This window comes from Phascolarctos cinereus, unplaced genomic scaffold (genome assembly GCF_003287225.1).
Source record: "Phascolarctos cinereus isolate Bilbo 61053 unplaced genomic scaffold, phaCin_HiC Scaffold_2;HRSCAF=192, whole genome shotgun sequence".
NCBI lineage: Eukaryota > Metazoa > Chordata > Mammalia > Diprotodontia > Phascolarctidae > Phascolarctos > Phascolarctos cinereus.
Window position 1 is genome coordinate 231,752,023 of NW_027555625.1, and position 22,124 is coordinate 231,774,146.

Sequence of the window (22,124 nt, forward strand, 5' to 3'; positions counted from 1 at the left end):
TTCCCATAGTACAAGCCAGGCTTGCTCAACAAATGTCAATGACCTCCAGGAAATTTGGTCATCTTTATTTGTTGCTGTCAGCATCAGCATTAACAGGCTTGCTGAGGAAAGAGAGAGATGTTTTCCCAGGCTTTATCACTTTGGTAGGCTGCTCTTAGAATTAAACAGGGCAAGAAACACTCCAGTCTCAAAAACTTTCTTTACATTTGGACCCCATGTTGCATACTATGCTTTTCTCAGGCACTTAGCATGCAATATTGTGTAATATAGTTAGCAGTGTTGCTGTCCTAGATTGTAACTAGACTTTTAATTCCTTAAATCAATCAAGATTTATATTGATTGCCTACTCTGAGCCAATCTGGGAATGAAAGTACAAAGAATGGAATATTCCCTACTCAAAAGGACCTTACAAGCTGATAGGGGAAACAAAAGTGTATGTAGATATACAATGTGTTTAAACATACACATATACATGTATGTGTATTATACATGCATGCAGTACATCTATACAGCATAAATATAAAATGAATAAATATATACAAAGTAGTTAAATATAAGGTAATTTGGAAGGGAAAGAGGTAGCTAAGTAGCTCAGTGGGTAGAACATTGGGGTGAGCAAAACCTGAGTTCAAATTTGGACTTGGACACTTAATAGCTGGGCAAGTCACTTAACCTCTGTTTGCCTTAATCCACTGGAGAAGGAAATGGCAAACCATTCCAGTGTTTTTGCCAAGGACAATATGGACAGTATTGGACTGTATTGGCATGCTATTATGGTTCACAGGGTCACAAAGAATTGGACAAGATTGAACAACAAATATTTACATATAAATGTCTGGGCAGCTAAGTGACTCAGTGGATAGATCACTGGGCCTGGAGTCAGAAAGACCAGAGTTCAAATGTGACCTCAGAAACTTACTAGTTGTGTGATCCTGGACAAGTCACTTAACCCCTGCCTGTATAAAACTAGAGAGTTGGTCCATGGGGTCACAAAGAGTTGAACAGGACTGAATGACTGGGCACCAAATTTGGAAGGGATGGCCATAGCAGTTGAGGGAATGAGGACAGGCCTCAAGCAGAAGATGGTGCCTAAACTGCATCTCAAAGGAAGATAGGGACTGTATGAGGCAGAGAAGGAGAGAGGTGTGTGTGTGTGTGGCTAGTGCAAAAGCAAGAGAGATGAGTGTCATTTGTGAGGAACAGAAAGACCATTTTATCTGGATTTAAAAGTGTGAGACATGGGGCAGCTAGGTGACAAAGTGGATAGAGCATGAGCCCTGGAGTCAAGAGGACCTCAGTTCAAATCCAGCCTCAGACACATAACACTCACTAGCTCACTTAACCCCAATTGCCTCACCAAAAAAAGAAAAGAAAAGAAAAGAAAAGAAAAGAAAAGAAAAGAAAAGAAAAGAAAAGAAAAGAAAAGAAAAGAAAAGAAAAGAAAAGAAAAGAAAAGAAAAGAAAAGTGAGAAAGGGAGTAATGACCAAGGAGACTGTAAAGAAAGGTTAGGGCCAGGTTGTGAAGGGCATTAAAAAGCAAAGAAAGTTTATATTTAATTGTTATAGCTGCTGGAGTGATGGAACAGGGGAGTAAGACTACCAGATTTGCACTCAGGAAAATCAGTTTGGCAGCAGTTATGTGGGCTGGACTGGAATAGGAGAGAAGACTTAGGGAGAGCAATTAATTGCCATAGTACAGAAAGAAGTGATGAGGGTTTGAACTAAGGGGTGGCTCTGTGAGCCAAAAGAAGTCAGAAGATGTTGAAAGTAGAAACAGCAAGATTTGAAAAACAACTGAAAGCAGAGATTGTCATTTCATAATAGCTAATATTTATATGATGCTTTAAAGTTTGCAAAGCGCTTTATAGCTATTATTTCATTTTATCCTCACACCAATGCTATGAGATAGATGCTATTATCATCCTTATTTTATAGAAGAGGAAACTGAGGCTGAGAGAGATTAAATGACCTGTCCAGGATCACTCCCAGGGTGTTTAGGGGAAGATTCAAACTCCGATCTTTCTCACTCAAAGTCTACCACTCTAGCTACTACATCACCTAGTCTTGAAGGCCTAGCTCACTGCCCTGCAACAGGAAGCATATAAGGAAAGTTTATTGAATGAATCTGGGCAAAAATATGCAATTCTGAAATGAAAATCTATAGAAGTACACCCTAATAATTCTGACCTACCTCTGTTATACGTCTTCTACAGAGGTCTCAGTGTCCCTACCTTTGTCCACTTGTGCTACATTACAGTGTCTGATAGGGATTGGAATCAAAAAGCCCTGGATCCAATTCTCAGCATTGACATTTATTAACTGTGTGACATTGGGTATCCTATTTATCTTTTTGAACCTCAGTCTCCTGATCTATAAAATAGGGCTTCTCCACTCAAATCTCCCTTCTATTTCTCATTGAAGTAAAGAAATAACTGAGTTCTTGAAGGTTTTGCCAACAGATTTCAAGCTCTGGCAAGTCCAACCAAGCTAAAAAGGCCAGTATGAACTGACAATCTGGGTGTGTGTGTGTATATGTGTGTGTGTGTGCACGCGCGCGCGCGCTCTCTCAGACTGTCTATTTAGCCAATCAAAAGGCAGAGAACCTTACCCCTCCCCCCTCCTGGATATTGGCCATCCGGTGATGAATATTTAGCTCCAAGTGTTGAAGTTCCTTCCAACATAAGATCCAATATTTCTATGATCCTGTGAAACCACTTACTAAAGCATCTACATACCCAAAGAGAGGGAATATCTAGACTGATGAGACCATGGACTTTTCGAAGTATTAAAGAAAATGAGGATAGTAATCCCTACACTACCTACCCTACTGCATTTTGGTAAGAAAAGCATTTTGTAAACTTCTGGCTCGAGTGATTTACAAAGTGTTACTGGAAGAGATGAGATGTGAGCAGCCTTAAAGACAAGGTACCCATAGGCCTATACCCCAAAGACATAAGAGAAAGACAAAAAAAATGTATAAAAATATTTACAGCAACTTTTTGTAGTAGCAATCAGAAACTAAAGGGATGGCCATGTATTTGGCAATGGCTAAATATATTATGGTATATGACATATAATAAAACATTATTGTGCCGTTAAAAAAAACTGGGAAAATTTATATAAACTGATGTAAAGTGAGGTGAGCAGAACCAGGAGAATTTATACAACAATAACAACACTATAAAAATGGCTTTGAATGGCTTCAGAATTCTGGTCAATGTAACAACCATTTTCCAGCGGACTGATAATGAAACATTCTCCTAACAGAGAAGTGATGGACTCAGTAAGAAGAATGAGACATCTACTTTTTTGACATAACCAATGTAGAAATTTGTTTTGCTTGACTACGTATATTTGTTTATAAAGGTTTGGGTTTTTTTCTCCTCTCTCCCTTCCCCCTCATTCTCTGTATTGTGGGGAGAAGAAGGGAGGAAAGGAGCAAAAATAGATTTTTGTTCATTGAAAAAAAAAGAAAAATAAAGATGAGCAGGCTTTGAATAAGTGAAAGGTAAGAGATAGGGCACATCAGGCAGGGATGACATGACACAAAACTTACAAACAGAATAAAGGTGGAATTTTTAGGGACCCATGAGGGGATTGCTCTTGATAGGTAAGTAGCTTGTGTTAGAAAAAAGGAAGGGAAAGTAAGGTTGGCTAATGGAATGTGGCCAGATCTTAGAAAGCATTGAATGCTTAGGAGTTTGTGCTTTATCCTATAAAAAATAGGAAGATTAAAAAAAATAATAATAATAAAAAGGAAGATTTTCAAAGCAGGGGAGGGAAATGATGACAGGGATGTTAAGAAGACTTGTGTTAACATGCTCTATAGGTGAGAAAAGAGATACCAAATGAAGTGAAACCAATTAGAAGGCTATTACAAGAATCCAGGCAGAAGGTAAAAAGGACCTAGAATAGAACAGAACATACATCACCATAAGCACCTGCCTGTACCTATCAACACAGATACTAGCATCCCCAGGAAGCATTGCTATCAGACTGACACTTGCAGAAAGAAAGGGACCCACAGTAAAGCAGTATAAATTCAACTTCGGCAGATGAATTACACACAAGCTCAACTCTCTGAGGTTCTGCTCCAAGATTATAACGCAAATGGAAAAAACAACAACAAACAAAATCCGTGACAACTGTGTAACTATAATGACCAAGACTGACCTTGTAGAAAATATAAGAAAATGTATTTCCTTCCCTTCTTTGGGAAGTTGGAGGAGTTTAGTAGGGAACATTATATTACACTGTCAGCTTCATTTGCTATTTTTTGTCATTTAAGTTTTTAGGTGTTTTAGGTGTTATTTAGTTTTGCTGAACTGCTTTATTCCTCCCTCTTTCCTTTTTACTTTCTTTCAAGGGATGATTAGAGAAAGGGAAGGAATAGTTTTGTGTAACAGGCAGACTGGTCAATGAGAGTCTGGTCCTCAGAACTTTCGCAATATCTCCTGGCTGGTACCAACCCACCTAAAGTTATGGCAGTCATGATCACACTTGGCAGATAAAGCAGCCTGACCATATGTCTGTGAACACATGGTGGTTCTGTTGCTTCTGCCTCCACTGTTTATTCTTTACCGATCTTCAGTGACTGAATATCTGAGATGGAATAGAAGAACCCTCGGAGATCCAAAAGCTAGCTGAGTCTGCCAGCCCCGGTGGAAGTGCACCAGCGGTAGTCAAGCTCAATAAGGAGCCAGCCCTGGGGAACAAGCTGTTTGCCCCAGCCCAGAAGTGAATTAACTCGGCAGTCATGACTTTATGGCTTACAAGCAAGACTATATGTTACCCAAAACTAAAATTGGTGGGGGCTCTAAGAAGGGAGGAAAGGACTGGAAATACTCCCCTCAGAGTAGGAGGTGGGATGCTCTGTAAAAACGACTTAAAGTTTGAGCCTACTCCTCCCAGGGCCTGAGGTATACAGAAGGGAGAGTGGGCTCCCAGTTTGGAATGTTTTCATATATTAGTCCTTGCTATAACTTCCCTTTGTAAAAGCTACTTGGATATCAATTTATTAAAACTGGTAATAGGGAGCTATCAATTGATTATTGATACTGGAGAACCCATACCAGATGAGGACTCATGAGCTATAAGACTACAAAACCACCTCAACCACTTAGGGTTAATCCGAAGGTAGTAACAGCAGTGCTCTGAGGTCCAGCCTGGTAGTCTGAGTGTAGGTTGGGAGACTGAGCCCCAGAGGGGCTTCCTGTGCACCTTTGGAAAGAATGTGATTTAAAGAAGCAGCCAGGTGGCACAGTGAATATCATGCTGGACTTGGAGTCAGAAAGATCTGAGTTCAAATCCAGCCTCAGACACTAGTTGTGTGACCCTGGGCAAGTCATTGAATTTGTTTGCCTTGGTTTCCTCAATTGTAAAATGGAGATAATAACAGCACCTACCTCCAAGGGTCGGTGTGAGGATCAAATGAGATAATATTTTAAAGTGCCAGGCACATAGTAGGTACTATATAAGTGCTTATTCTCTTTTTCCCCTTCCTTTCCCCTAATAAGGTCCCTTCTAGAGCTGACTTTCTGTGATTTTCAGTGTAAAGTTTCTTCCTGCTCCATCATTCTAGGACTTAAAGGCAGCCACATGCTGTAATGGATAGAACATTTGACTTGGAGTAAGGAAGCCCTGAGTTGAACTCCTGCCTCAGTCACTTACTAATTATATGACCCTGGAAAAGTTACTTAACCTCTCTCAGCCTCAGGTTCCTCTTCTGTAAAATGGAAGATAAAAATAGCCCCTCTTCCCAGAGTTATTGTAAGGATCAAGTGAAATAAAGCATAGGAAGTACTGTGTAAACTATCATTCCTATAATAGGAGGTCTTTTTGGTGGTATTGCCCTTTGCTTCTATAACCAGGAATCTTAGGTAACTTAGCCAATCAGATATGATTAAAGAAAAGGTAACAAAGGCTTCCAGGGAGGGGTTTGTGGTATGATGAGGGGATTCTGGTCTTCAGCCACCTGCTGCCTATCCTCAGTGCCAAGTTCATGCAAATGGAGCAATGACTTTCAAATACTGGAATAGGGCTCTCTCCTGATCCAAAGCCTTGGATAGAAAAATAGTGTCACTTCTGAGGGATGACGTGCTCTTAAAATACCACCTGCTCTGGCCACCAGACTGGCGCCAGGGCCAACCATTCCAGCACAGGGATTCATTTTGTTAAGAAAACTCGGCTGCTCACAGGTGTCTGGGAGAAATCAGAAGTTGCCATGATGTCAGTAGGAGAACAACAGCTGTCCCTTCTCTTTCTTTCATGTGTATCTCTTGTTCTCCTACTCATCCCACTAGGCCCCAGGAGAACAGATTTCACCAGCAAGGGAAAAAGAAAAACTAGGCTTCATTAGGCTTCCCTAACTTCTGCTTTTATGCACAAGAGTGAAGGACTACAGTTACTACCCAGAAAAATAGGAGCTAAGGCATTAAAATAAAGGAGAAAATCCATGGTTACTCAATTCGCAAGTCTTTATAGAGCCCTTGTAACAACTTAGATTTCCATAGTGGGTTTATAAAAGGCTTTCCTTACTGCTTTATCCCTACAGAGAAAGCAGTGCAGGTGTTTTTGTTCCCATTTTACAGATGAAGAAACTGAGATTCAGAAATGCAAAACAACTTGTCCAGTCACCAAACTCCTAAGTGTCAGAATAGGAACTTGAACTCAAGGCTCCTGATTCTCAATCCAACACCTTCCACTAGCAGGCTACCTCTAAATGTCTAAAAATTGGGGTGGGGGGATAGGTCGGTGGTGCAGTGGATAGAGTTCCAGCCTTGGAGTCAGGAGGACCTGAGTTCAAATCCAGTCTCAGAAACTTACTAGCTTACTAGTCACTTAACCCTGATTGCCGAAGCAATAATAAATAAATAAATAAATAAAGATTGGGGAAGGGCTGAACAAATTGCAGTATATTCAATCCTTTTTTAGATCTTTGATATCCCTGATATAGGCGCTGTCTCCTCTGGCAGTTATAACCATGCCTGCCTTCTTGTCCTCTGCAGTTTCTGTCCATGTCCCTTCTAAAGCCTTGAAGGGCTTCTCTCTGCCCTTTTCAGATTTTGAGCATACTAATCCAATACTCAGGTTGTCTTACCTGTTATCACTCAATCTAGATCAAGGGTTGTTAACCTAGGCTTTTCAGACCTCCAAGATATCTATAAAGAGATTTCAGGGGATCGGTGTAATTAGATGGGGGGAAAATTACATCTTTGTTTTTGCTAACCTCTAATTCAACTTAAATATTTCCTTCTGTTATACATGTAGGCAAATAAAGCATTATTCTGAGGAGTCCATAGGCTTCCCCAGACTGCCAAAGAATTCCATGACATACACACAGAAAGGTAAAGAACCCCACCTTTTTGTTATCTTGGTACATTACTTAGCTCCATTTGTCCAACTCTACCTCATTACACAAATAAGGAACTGAAGCCCAAGGAAGTTAAGTGACCTGTACAAGGTAGTCACACAGATAGGAAAAGTCAAAAGAAGAATTTGAACCCAGATCCTCTGACCCTCCCCCACCAACACACACACACCCTGCATCAATCCAGGGTTTTGTTTTGTTTTTTATTATATCCCACTGCTTCCTCCTCCTATTCAAATCAGAGTTTAGTTTCTTCTTCTTGTTTGTCCTTTCTAGAAAAGAACTATGACATCAGGGAGGTAATGGCATGACATGCAGGTGAATTGGATTTAAGTGAGGGAGGGCTGTGCAAAGTCACTAGCCTTACTTTCTCTTCTGGAGCCATCTGGGTCCAGTGGCCAGATATAGATCAGGACAACTGGAGATGGCCCTCAGTTTCTTGCCCATCTACAGGATATCCAAGATATGTGTCCCAAAGTACTAACTCAACTATCCAACTGCATATCACAGTTGGGACAAGAGGCAGTCTTATAACATTCTTCATTCTCTTCTTTTTTTGTAGTTTGTATGACTAGGCCAATGTCTTTTGAAGGTTGTGGATTTCATTGAAGAGATAATGTTCCATGTAATGGAATATTTGTCCATTCAAACTGAGTACTATAAAGAAAGCTGGAAAGACATGCCAAATGAGGCAGAGGGAAGAAAACAGAATCAGAACAACATATACATGAGCTATTACATAAAAACAAATCTATAGAGTTCACAGACTTCGAGAGGAGATGCAAAGCAAACTATTATTATTTTGTTAAATTGTGCATTCTAATGTCAATAGTTCTGATTATATTGCTACATTAAGGGTTTCCCCTTTATTATGATGGGCTGTTGGCTTATATATTCATTGAGATTATTAGGATGAAAATAAAAAAGTACTTTTTTTTTACCTTCACAGTCATATTTGATACTCAACACAACCCTGAAAATGGGGCAAGGGAGGAACTACTCAAAGGATTCTAGGGAATCTGTATGGTATAATGGAAAGAACATCGGTTCTGGAGTCTAAGGACACTCTATGTGGCCTTCAGCAAGTCACTTACCTCTCTGGGCCTCAGTCTCCTCATCTTTAAAATGAGGAGATCAGATTAAATGGCTGTGAGGTCCCTTCCACTTCTACATCTGTGACCCTGGGATGTTTTCCTTCCCATATCCATTGCCTTAGACAGGTCACTTCCTGTCTTGAGTTGCAGCTTTTTCTTCTTTCAAAGGAGATCTAGATCTCTATTTTGTTGTTGTTGTTTCCATCCTGTCCATTGAAGGATACACTGAGATGAGAAGCTTAGTAATCTTGTTGGCACTATGAAATCCTCTCCACACCTCATGCCCCCAGGAATATCCTAATACCTGGAAACTGGAGGGCTGTTGCTTTAAATTTGCCCTACACAGCCCTGGAATTCTGTTAAATCTGAGGAGTGAGATAGTGTTCAAATTTACATAAAATCTCTTAGTAAAGAAGGATCACATAGGAAAAGGACTTAGCTTGATTTGACCCCAGCCCAAGGGCTGTTTGCTCTAGTGTTACCTTCACCTTGGGCACGTTGTTAGGGCCGGGAGGACACATGCAGGTCTGAAGCAGGTGGAATGGCTTAGCCTTGGCCCTCTTCTGCTCTGGTCTACCACATGATCATGAGCAGGCTGGGATCACCTTCATAAAATCCAACCTGCAGTCTGATAAGCAATCACTGTTTGATGTTTCAGCCTAGCAAGGTGCTGAAGTGACCTTTTACTCAATGTCTTGTAGAGGCCAGCAAAAAAGATCTTATGTATCTGTAGAGGAAGCAGGGAGAAGATGTTTTATGGTACTGCCAAACTTTAACATTCTATCTTTCCAGCAGAGCAGTAACTAGGAAGAGATGGGTGACACCCTTGTCTTTGGTACATAAAACTGGAGGAGGTAGAAAAATATATAAAATATACATCAACTGTCCCAAACATTCCAGGCCAATAGAATGGGGCAGGGGAAGGATGAATTGTCATCTTTTTTGCCCTAAGTATAAAATTAACTGAGAAGCTAGGTGGCACAGTGGATAGAGCAGTGGGCCTGGAGTCAGGAAGACCTGAGTTCAATCAAGCCTTGGACACTTACTAGCTATGTGGCCCTGGGCAAGTCACATAACCTTCTTTACCTCAGTTTCCTTATCTGTAAAATGAGCTGGAGAAGGAAATGGCAAACCACTCCAGTACCTTTGCCAAGAAAGCCCCAAATGGGGTCATGAAGATACGACTGAAATGACTCAACAATAACTGCAAAAAATTAAGTACTTTGAAGGCTCGCTATGAAGTTCCTCTGGCTCTGACATTTTCTGATTTATTCCAGTAGTTCAGTTCTTACTTTCTTTTTACAGGTTGCTATGGCTGCCTTTGTAGAAGGCGGTAGTCCAACAAGCACTAGATAGATTACTTCTGGTAAAAGCAAGATATAGTTCCTGGGGCACCCTGATAGCTAAGGAATTCCAGTTAATCTCCTCTCCCTTCCCCACAGGCTGGGCTGGCCAGGGCAGGGCAGGGGAAAAGTAAGATCTTGATCAGAACAGTGTTTTGTGACCTACAGTTACTACTTTCCATGGAAAATCTTGCCTAACAAGCATTTGGGACTGGGTATGGGTATCTACCCAAGGACAAAAATAAAAGAGAGAGCCAGTGCTCTGGGCTTCTCAGCCAGGGTCAGAGAGGTTGGGCTAGTCCTTTGCACACCTGAAGAGTTGACCAACTTTATTTCCAATAGACCAACCCTCTTTCTGTGCCCTTTGATGTATTCTTGGAATGGTTTCTTGTGCCTCTTCCACCATCAAAATCAGTACCTTGTATAGGAGCTTATAAACTCATTCACACTAAATTGTTGATGACTGATACAATTTTCTTTTTAAATAAAGACTTGGGCTAAAGGAATGAAGCTCCAATTGCAAAGTTTTAGGCATCAACCTGTACATTGGGGATGGAGTGTTTTTTGGCTAAGGGGCAATGTTTTAAGTGCACCTTCACTGAATATGCCTCTGAGAAACGTATGTTCTACAGAGAGGAATATACCTGTAAAAAGAAGGCACCACTTGGGGCAGCTAGGTGGCGCAGTGGATATGGCACCGGCCCTGGAGTCAGGAGTACCCAAGTTCAAATTTGGCCTCAGACACGTAACACTTACTAGCTGTGTGACCCTGGGCAAGTCACTTAACCCCATTGCCTGGTCCAAAAAAGGGAAAAAAAAGAAAAGGCATTGCTTTTTCTCTTCCATCCAGGCCTTCAGCTCTGTCCACTGTCTGCCTTATAGAAGAGAACTGGAAGAACTTCTCTTCCCCATTATTAGCAGTAATACAATTTGATAAATTGAAGCTTCCTAGGAACAGGGAAAGGAAAGTGAGACCTGAGTTCTCCTATACCTTGGAGATTCCTGTTAGATGATATTCCTGTTAGATGATAAGTTGCTCTTAGATAGGTCTTCTCCTTCCTAGGTATAGTGCCAGAGCACTAGGCAGATATGTGGTGGGTGTTTAAAATACAGGTTAGCAGACTACACTCTATTATCTATGAGGTCCCTTCTTCTGAAGGGCTATGTTCTATGTTCTAAGCTATTTTCTACATGTGTGACCTTGGGGAAGTCATAATCTCTCTGGGGCTCAGTTTCCTCATCTTCAAAATGAGAGGGCTAGACTCAATAACCCTAAAGTTCCTTCCAATCCTAAATCTATGAAGCTATTATCCTCATCTGTAAAGTGGGTAGATCAGACTGGAACTCTAAGGTTCCTTGCCACTCAAATTCTGATGATCTTATCACCTGAAAGTTCCTTCTACCTCTGACCTACTGCATTCTAGGTTCTAAGGCTCTTTCTAACCCTAATGTTCTATGTTCTATGATTATTCAATTGTTTAGTTAAAATGTAAACTCCTTAAAGATAGACAGTGTCTTCCATGACTTTGTGTATTATCCAGCCCAACATAATGCTCTGCCCACAACAGGTTTTGAAAATACATTTGTTGAGGTTATCCTAAGATAAAAGATTCTAAGAGTCCAATGAATCTGTGAGCTCATCAATATAATTTTTCCCTACTATGATATATATCACATCCCGTCTGGGCCTTCATTGTGCTTTCTAGGCTATTCTTATCCCTGTCTGCCTAGAAATCCAACCCAAAAGATCCATCCAAAAGGCTGAATTGGGTGAGATCTTTCCAATCATCTCTCTCACTCTCTCTCTCTCTCTCTCTCTTTTTTTTTGAGATCAGGGTTAAGTGACTTACCTAAGGTCAAAGAGCTAGTAAGTGTCTATGGCCACATTTGAACTCAGGTCTTCCTGACTTTAGGGCTGGTGCTCTATCCAATGTGCCACCTAGCTGCCCCTCCAATCATCTCTTGACATTGAATGAATATCAATGGAGCAGGGAGGTCCTTTTATAGGTGATTATCCTTTTCCCTTTCTGCATGACTGACCTATCTTTCCTCCTGCTCACATATGTCTTTGATAACACCTTTTTTTTTCTCATTCTTCCTTTGCCCTTCTTTATTTGTGATATATTTTAGCCTACTCATGCTGGCCAGGTATACTTAAATGCAAAGAAGGGCTGTATATGAGTGTCTGTTGCTGCTATAGGTTGCCAGGGGTAAAGCCAAGATGGCGGAGTAAAAGCAGTGACTTACTTGAACTCCCCCCCAAACCTCTCCAAATATCTGTAAAAAATGACTCTAAACAAATTCTAGAGCAGCAGAACCCACAAAAAGACAGAGTGAAACAAGTTTCCAGCCCAAGACAACCTGGATGGTTGATAGGAAAGGTCTATTGCGCCTGGCTGGAAGAGGAGCACAGTTCAGCATGGGACATGCAGGCAAAGACTGGGCCTCAGCAAACCTGAAGCAGGCTTCAGGGGACTGAATCACTAGGAGCTGCAGAAGTTTCCAGACTTCTCAGCCCACAAATGTCAAAGACAACTTAGAAGATCAGTAGGTTAAAAAATAAAACAAAACCAAAAGAAAAAAAAATAGAAGACAATGTGAAATATCTCATTGGAAAAACAGCTGACCAGGAGAGATAATTTAAAAATTATTGGATTACTTGAAAGCCATGATCAAGAAAAGAGCCTAGATGTCATCTTTCAAGAAATTATCAAGGAAAACTGCCCTGATGTTCTAGAACCAGAGAGTAAAATAGACATTGAAAGAATCTACCAATCACCTCCTGAAAGAGATTCCCAAAGGAAAACCCCTAGGAATATTATAGCCAAATTCCAGAGTTTCCAGGTCAAGGAGAAAATAGTGCAAGCAGCCAGAAAGAAACAATTCAAATATTGTGAAACACAATCAGGATAACAGAAGATTTAGCAGCTTCTACATTAAGGGATCTGAGTGCCTGGAATATGATATTCTGGAGGTCAAAGGAGCTAGCATTAAAACCAAGAATTACCTACCCAGCAAAACTGAGTATAATCTTTTGAGGAAAAAAAGGATATTCAATGAAATAGAGGACTTTCAAGCATTCTCGATGAAAAGACCAGAGCTGAATAGAAAATTTGATTTTCAAATACAAGACTCAAGAGAAGCAACGAAAAAGTAAACAGAAAAGAGGAATCATAAGGGATTTATTAAAGTTGAACTGTTTATATTCCTACATGGAAAGATGATATTGGTAACTTAGGAGACCTTTCTCAGTATTAGGGTAATTGTAGGGGGAAAAAATGTATATATATATCTATCTATATGTGTGTGTGTATTTATATGTACATATGTGTGTGTATATATACATATGTGTGTATACATATATATATATATATACACACACACAGAGGACACAGGGAGAGTTGAAGATGAAGTGATAGTATCTAAAAAATAAAATTAAGGGGTGAGAGAGGATTATACTGGGAGAAGGAGAAAGGAAGAGATAGAATGGGATCAATTATCTCACATAAAACAGACAAGAAAAAGCTTTTACAGTGGAGGGGAAGTGGAGGACGGTGAGAGGGAATGAGTGAATCTTACTCTCATTGGATTTGTCTTAAGGAGGGAATAACACATACTCAATTGGGTATGGAAATCTATTTTACCCTACAGGAAAATAGGGGGTAAGGGGATAAGGGGGAGATGATAGAAAGGAGGGCAGATTAGAGGAGAGGGAAATCAGAAGCAAATACTTTTGAGGAGGGACAGAGTCAAAGGAGAGGATAGAATAAACAAGGGTGGGGTGGGGGTGGGATAGGATGAAGGGAAATACAGTTAGTTTTTCACAACATACCTATTATGGAAGTGTTTTGCATGACTACACAAGTATAACCTGTATCAAGTTGCTTGCCTTCTCAATGAAGATGGGTGGAGAGGGAGAAAGGGAGAGAATTTGAAACCGGAAAGTTTTAAAAACAAATGTTACAAATTGTTTTCACATGCAACTGGGAAATAAGATATATAAGCAATGGGGTATAGAAATCTATACGACACTACAGGAAAATAGAAGAAAAAGGGGATAAGAGAAGGGGGGGCAGTGATAGAAAGGAAGCAGATTGGGGGAAGGGGTATTCAGAATGCATGCCATTTTGGGGTGAGGGAAGGGGAGAGATGGGGAGAAAATTTGTGGAAGTGAATGTTGAAAACTAAAAATAAATTAATGAAAAAGAAAATTAGGCAGCCCCTTCAGTACAGGGCCATGCCCAGTGCACAAGACAGATGTTTTTCTCTCTCTCTCTTTTTTTGGAGGCAATTGGGGTTAAGTGACTTGCCCAGGGTCACACGGCTAGCAAGTGTTAAGTGTCTGAGGCTGGATTTGAACTCAGGTCCTCCTGACTCCAGGGCCAGTGTTCTATCCACCAAGCCACCTCAGCAAACATTTTTCTCCAGGAAGCAACGTGATCACCTGCTGTCTCCCAAGATGGGGAAACTCAGGCATAGGGTATACAAATTATAAGTAACTTTTATATAGCATTTTGAAGTTTGTAAAGCACTTTACTTATGAGATGTCATTTGACCCTCACAGGAACTTGTGGGGTATCTACTACAGGTATTACTACCTACATTTTACAGATAGGGACAAATTGAATATGAGAGAAACTAAGTGACTTCTCCATGGCCAAAGAAGGGTAATTGGTGGCACATGGGTGATAGTTCTCCTCTTTCTTGACCTAGAAGCTACTCAGAGTCATAGAATGTCAGAACTAGAAGAGACCTTTGGGATGATCTAACCCAATATACTGCCACTTTAAAAATGAGGAAATCAAGGACCACAGATGTGTCCAAGGTCAAACCAATGGCAAGTGGGAAGAGCTGAAACTCAAAACCAGGTTTTCTGACATGATCTAGTGTTGAAGCCTACAGAGAGAATAGGAGCAGGAATGGGGCTGAAAGTGAGTTGGGCTATAGTTTTCATAACTGTCTTGGCCACAAATGCAGCCAGTTATGTCCCATAATTTATCTTTCCTCCCATAGACCAGCCCAGAGTCAGGTGCCCAGGCTCCCAACCTTGGAGCCCAAAATACTGTAATACACAGGCAGTAATCCCAAATTTAATATGCAAATAACCTGGAGGAGAAAGAGAATGAAACTGAGGGCTAGATTTTGTTCCAGCCTTCCTTCAGGGAATGCTCTTGGGAAAAAATCATTCCCTGCTAGGAAGAGAGGTGTTGGTTTTGGTTAGACAAAAGGAAGACATTTTTGAAAGTAAGGACCAATGGATAATTGCCTTAGATTACCAGAGAGGCTTGAAGCAAGTCCTTTTTTTTTTTTTTGGAAAGGTCACTAAAAGCAAAAATAGATTTTTTAAAATCTGGCTGGTTTAGGACTTTTGCCACATTTTTATTAAGCCTTAATCGCTGAATACGAATTGCCTAAGTTAAACTGAGACCTGTTAAAGACCTTAGCTTGAAAGGGCCAACGTTCCCCACTGAATCCTGGGCCATCTCCAGTTGTCCTCATCTACATCTGGCCACTGGACCCAGATCGCTCTGGGAGAGAAAGTGAGGCTGGTAATTTCACAGCCCTCCCTCACTTAAATCAAATTTAGTTGCATGTCATGGCATCACCTCCCTTATATCATTCTCTTTGAGAATGAAGGGCAAGCAACAGTCCAATTAAGTGGGGAATGGGTAAACAAATTGTGCTATATAAATGTGATAGAATAATACTGTGACTTTGGAAACAGTAAAGATGAAGAGTATGGGGAAGCATTGGAAGATGCATGTAAACTGATACAAAGTAAAGTAAGCAGAACTGGAAAAATAAAATGCATTGTATCACACTTGGTATTCTCTCCACATATCTCCCTTCTAATGCAGCATACAGTATCTTTTGGGGCATTACCCAATGTATATTAACACAAAGTGACTAAGACAATGTAAATGGAAAGAATAACAACAACAAAATAAAAAAATGCTATGTAATTATAAATACCAAGCATGGCCCGGAAAAAGAGATATGAGAATGCTACAATCCCCTCTTTGTAGAGGTGAGGGACTATGAGTGTGAAGTATTATTCACACTGTCAGACTTGCTTAACATACTGACCAGTTTTTCTGAATTGCGGTTTTTTTCTTTGTATTCCCTGTTACAAAGCATAGACCTCTGGGTGGGGGATGGGAGAGGTATATATTAGGACATAAAGGTGGCATAAAAATACAAATTTTTTAAAAACAGAATGATTATTATTAAAAATCGAGTAGGCCTTTGCTAATTATTCCCCTTTCCCGAGGTCAGCTATCCAAGGATCCATGATTCTCTTAATAAGTTCTACCTTAGTAAACAGTCCTCACAAGTTGCTGTGATGGAAAAAAAAAATTCCCTAGTGACAAAACTTGGGTCAATCAGTCTCTTTCTCCAACTAAGTAGATAGTATCTCAGATAACACATAGATAGTCTATTGCTGGGCCCATATTCAAAACCTTTCCAGCTTGGTACAGCCCTCCAGAACTTGGACTATACTAGCAAAGTTTTCAAGAGCCTGGTGTCATATTCAGACTGCAAAAGGAGATATGTGAGTACCATCTTAATGGAGGCTATGACTTCATTGCCATATATAGTCCTGTTTCTACTAAGGCAGGAAGCCTCACTGACTCCCTACTTGGCTGGAAGCAAGCCCTGTACTTTGAGGGGGCTTTCCCCTGGGGCTTTCCAGATGCAGAAAAAGGAGCTAGCTGCTCAGTGTCCTGAGAACCGACCGGAGTCCCCAGGGTACTGGTTGCTGTTTAATCGTTTTTCAGCTGTGTCCAACTCCTCATGATCCCTTCTGAGGTTTTGTTGGCAAAGATACTGGAATGGTTTGCCATTTCCTTCTTCAGCTCATTTTACAGATGAGGAAACTGAGGCAAACATGGTTAAATGATTTGCACAGGGTCACACAGCTGGGATTTAAACTCAGGTCTTCCTGACTCCAGGCCTAGCACTCTATCCACTGCACCACCTAGCTGCCCATAGAATATTAGAGAGAGGAGGAATTTCTGGAGTGGTATCTTTTTGTCAGTATTACTTCAGCATTCAACAGGATTCTTTTATTGGGCTGCTAGAAGAGTCCAGTTAAGCTGACTATAAGACTCTCCATAATATGGAACCTCCTCAGGCAGGCCTAATGAAGGCCTGCTAGTAATAGTGAACCTAATAGCTAAGATTTATACAGTATTTGCTATGTGCCAGGCAATGTGCTGAGAGTTTTACAATTATTATCTTTTTGATCCTCACAACAACATTGCCACACAGGTGCTTTTATTATCCCCATCTTATAGTTGGGGAAACAAGTCAGATAGAGGTTAAGTGACTTGCCCAGGGTCATATAGCTAGTAAATATCCATGGTGGGATTTGAACTCAGGTATTCCTGACCTCAGGCACAGAACTCTATTCACTGTGCCACCTTAGCTGCCCTAGTAGTTTATCATTGACGGTAGAATGAGCAATGGATCTGAAGTCTCAGGCTCTGAATTCATACTCCAGCTCTGTCTCTTACTACCTACTTACTTAGGTGACCTTAAGCAAGTCAGTTGATGTTTCTGGGCCTCAGTTTCCTAGTCTATAAAATAAGGAAATTGAACAAGATGACCTCTGAAATTTCTTCTAATTCTAAATCTTTTATCTTACGACTCAGGGTTATAAAGATTTTCAATTCCCCCTCCTCCACGTAAAACTCACCACTTCAACATCTCAGTGTGGTAGTCATCTAGTTATCATTAAAACATTCCAATGACATGGGGCTCATTTCCTGCTTGAAACTACTGGTTCCATTATTAAACAATCCTAATTGTTAGGGAATTCTAACTTTTATTAAGATGAAATTTATGGGGGCGGAGCCAAGATGGCAGAGTAAAAGTAGTGATTTGCTTGAGCTCTCCCCCAAACCCCTTTAAATACCTGTAAAAAATTACTCTTGGGGGGAGGGCACCTCCATGTCCTAATGTTGTGTAAGAATCTTAAATTTGACATCTGTTACTGAAATTGATGTCCATAGCAAGATCAGTGTTGTGTTTTAAAAGACTAAATTGGCTGAGTGGTATGTTACATAGTTATAGCAATTAGTTTTGCTTAACAGTGTCTCTAATTGGGGCAGCTAGGTGGCATAGTGGATAGAGTACCAGCCCTGGATTCAGGAGGACCTGAGTTCTAATCTGGCCTCAGACACATAACACTTACTAGCTGTGTGACCCCAGACAAGTCACTTAACCCCATTACCTAACCAAATTTAAAAAAAAAGAAAAAAAGAAGAAAAAAGTCTCTACAAACCTTTCAGAAAGATTAAAGTCATTCAATAAGTGAAATAAAATGACTCTAAACAAATTCTAGAGCAGCAGAACCCACAAAAAGCCAGAGTGAAACAAATTTCCAGCCCAAGACAACTTCAGTGCTTGACGGGAATGATCTGTCAGAGCTGGGTGAGAAAGGAGCTTAGTCCAGCCCTGGCCCTAGCAGCCCTGGGGCAGTGGCCACAGTGGCAGTGGCTGCTTCAGGATCCCTAGGCACACAGACTGGATCTCTTTGCTGGTGCTAAGGCAGGATTCTCCTGCTTTGTCCATGCTTGGATCTGAGCTGCAGTCCTGGGTCGTGGTTCTGGGGTGGGGAGGAGCACTGGCATGGCAGAGCTTGTGGCAGCGATAGAGAGAAAATCCTCCTCACAGTTCCAAGGCAGAAAAGATTATTTGTGATCACCCATAGACAAGAGCACAGGCCAGGAAAGGAGTAAACACCTCTCCTTTGATCTTACGACCTTGGAAGAACTGAAAGTTTACAGGTCCCTAGAAGTATCTCTGAAAACAGCTGCACAAAACCCCCATGCTTGAGACAGTACATTCTCCACACTAGAAGCAGACCCCTACCTTAACAAAGAGTTTAAAAGTCGAGTAATTGGCTAGGAACATGAGCACAAGTGGAAAAAAACTCAGATTATAGAATCTTACTTTGGTGACAAAGAATATCAAAACATACAACCAGAAGAAGACAACAAAGTCAAAACTCCTACATCCAAAGCCTCCCAGAAGAATATGAATTGGTCTCAGGCCATAGAAGAGCTCAAAAAGGATTTTGAAAAGTAAGCAAGAGAAGTAGAGGAAAAATTGGGAAGAGAAATGAGAGTGATGCAAGAAAATCATGAAAAATGAGTCAACAGCTTGCTAAAGGAGACCCAAAAAAATACTGAAGAAAATAACACCTTAAAAAATAGACTAACCCAGGGCAGGTAGGTGGCTCAGTAGATAGAGCACCAGCACTGGATTCAGGAGGACCTGAGCTCAAATCCGGCCTCAGACACATAATAACACTTACTAGCCATGTGACCCTGGGCAAGTCACTTAACTCCAATTGCCTAAAAATAAAAAAATAAAAATAAATAATAATTTCTAGTGCTGCTCTTCTCTCAACTACTTTGCATTTATTTGAATTTATTGTCTAGATTTTATATACATATGTTTATATGTATTTACTGTTGACCCTATTAGAAAGTAGGCTCCTAAAGAGAAGGATTTGCTTCATTTTCTGTAATTAGATCCTCATCAACTAACACAGTACCTGGGCATATAGTAGATACATAATAATTGCTGATTGATTGGAGTAATACTAAACAAGTGAGCTCCCTTTCTCCCATAATAGCTCTTCACAAATAACCATGTAACCATAGGTGATTCACTTACCTTTCTATGCCTCAGGCAGTAAAATAAGATCAAACAAAATAAAGAAATTGGACTAAATGATTCCTAAGCTCCCTTTCAGCTCTAAATTCCCTGATCCTATGACCTTATAGTCCTCCTAAATCATCTCTCCTCCACCCTAAACATCCCCATTCCTTCTGCTATTGCTCACATAACACATTCTCAGATCCCATCACCACTCTGGTCTCTATCTACTTCCTTCTGGTTTTCTTCTGTACCAGTGGTTTCCAAAGTGAAGGTCGTGACATAATACCAAAGGGACTAGCTTGATCCCAAGAGATGGGTAATTTACTAATAAGAGGGTAGGAAGATGAGTTGAGTGCCAGATAACCAACTGAGAGGGGCTTACCTCCAACATGATTGTTGTGGTTGTTTCAGTTGTGTCCGACTCTTTGTGACCCCATTTGGGGTTTTCTTAGCAGGGATACCGGAGTGGTTTGCCATTTCCTTCTCCAGCTCCTTTTACAGATGAGTTCAAATGAGGCCACATTTGAACTCACATCCTCCTGGTGCTCTCTCAACTGTACTATCTAGCTGCCTCAGTTCCTCATTTGTTAAAAAAAAAAAAGGAGGGAGGAGATAATAATCCCTGTGATGCCTTCCTTAGTATCAAATTTGATACTGTGTATAAAATGCTTTATAAATCATAAATTTTATTAGCTGGTTATAAAGTGACCCTTGTCAAAGGGTTAAGTGCCTTGCCTAAGGCCACATAACTAGCAAGTGTCTGAGGTCAGATCTCAATTCAGAAAGCCCAGGCCCAGCATTCTATCCACTGATCCAGCTAGTTATCCTACATAATTTTACTACTCTTTTCAACATTCTGCTCTTAGCTTCTTCACGGAGCTGATCTTCCATGGTTTCACAGAATGTCAGCCCCTCAGGGTGGGAAGGAGAGCCTAAAGCTGAGACCTACATTGTCACAGTAGCTACACAGGGAAATTCACACACACACACACACACACACATATATCTACATAAACACATCCACTATTCCCATAAGCTCTCCACAATCACCTCACCTGAGCTCTGCATTTTGGAACAATGACAATTAAGTTAAGCACCTCCACCACATACCCCTTCTACTGCCTACCACAAACACATTTTTCATTTTTTGGTGGGAAACAGTGACTAGCACAAGATAAGTAAGGGTTACAGTTATGTTATTTTTACCTTTTGCACTTCCCTATTTCTGTGGAAAATACCTTCAACCTTTTGGTTTCCCAAGGTTGCAGCCTTCTCTTTCTCTTTGTCCTTCTCTTCAATTCACTCAATTGCAACTGCTTTCTTTAAAGTTACCAGTAATTCCTTAATTGCCAGAGTTGATAGTCTTTTCTCAATCTAAATTCTTCTTGACTCATCTGCATCATTGACACAGATGAGCACCACATTTACTGTATTTAGGGTCATAGATTTAGAACTGGAAAGGAATTGAAGAGACCAACCTACTTCTTGTACAAATGAGGAAACCGATGCTCAGAAGGGTTAATTGCCTTATACAGGGTCACACTGCTATTATAACCCACAAGGTTTCCAATGACCCATTGATTACAAATAAGTAGATCTAACTGCAGAATCCCACAGGCTCTTCTTTGGTGTAAGATTGCACAACCCCAGAAAAACAACACACATTTACATCTCCCATCCTTTCCCCCCAACTAATCTGCACAGCCTCTGTTTGGGGAAATGCCAAGGTCAGTCTTTTAGCCACAAACTGTGTTCATCCCTCCTCAGTCACTTTAGCCTGGCCTCTTGGATGGTCCTATGGTAGGTTTAAGTTCTCAACAACTCCATTCCTTGCTGGCTTCAGAGCATGTAGAGATGATAGCCAGAGGGGGTGACAGATGGATTTATGTGACAAAATGGAAAGGGAGGGGGGTAAATTAGCCAGTTGGATACAAACCAACTTTAAAAAAATCAAGCCCAGGCTTCCTGGAAATAGAGGGCCTGGGAGCAGCCGAGAAGGCTCTTCTCTTTAAGGAAACAATTGAATGTCACTGGGGTAACCAAACACTTGGAGCCTTACATAGAAATGCCTTCTGCACATCTCACAGAGCAACCTCTGTAAGTGACTGCCATAGCTTTAGTGGGAGAAAAAATAACTAGATCCTTTCCAACAAGATCATCTGAGGAGATGTTTCCCAATCCCTCCTCTCAGGAACTAGCCCTATCAGAGAGCATCAGAGAACACAGAATGTCAGAGTTGGGAGGGAGCTTAGAACACAAAATGTCAGAGCTGGGAGTGAGCTTAGAACATAGAATGTTAGGACTGGGAAAGGACTTTAGAACCTAGAATGCCAGTTCTGAGACAGGCCTTAGAACATGGAATGTTTGAACTGGAAGGTTGGCCCAGTAGTATAGACTAAAAGGCATCCCTCTGCCACCAACAAGCTGTGACATTATCATTTAACCTGAGCATCAGCTCCTCATTTTTTTTTGGAGGCAATGAGGGTTAAGTGACTTGCCCAGAGTCACACAGCTAGTGAGTGTCTAAGGCCACATTTGAACTCACATTCTTCTGGTGCTCTCTCAACTGTACTATCTAGTTGCCCCCAGTATCTCTGCCAAGAAAACTCCAAATAGTGTCAGGGAAGAGTCTGCAATGACTGGATA

At 40.8% G+C, this 22,124-nt stretch overlaps 1 protein-coding gene across 1 annotated transcript in view; it reads right to left on the minus strand.

Moving 5' to 3' along the window:
- Window positions 1-8,668, minus strand: part of B4GALT5 (beta-1,4-galactosyltransferase 5) — a 109,386-nt gene extending 100,718 nt beyond the window's left edge. Inside the window, exon 1 of the mRNA XM_078149870.1 lies at window positions 8,464-8,668. The gene's annotated coding sequence lies outside the window, so the exon portion shown is untranslated. The remainder of the gene's footprint in view (window positions 1-8,463) is intronic.
- Between the last annotated feature and the right edge of the window lie 13,456 nt (window positions 8,669-22,124).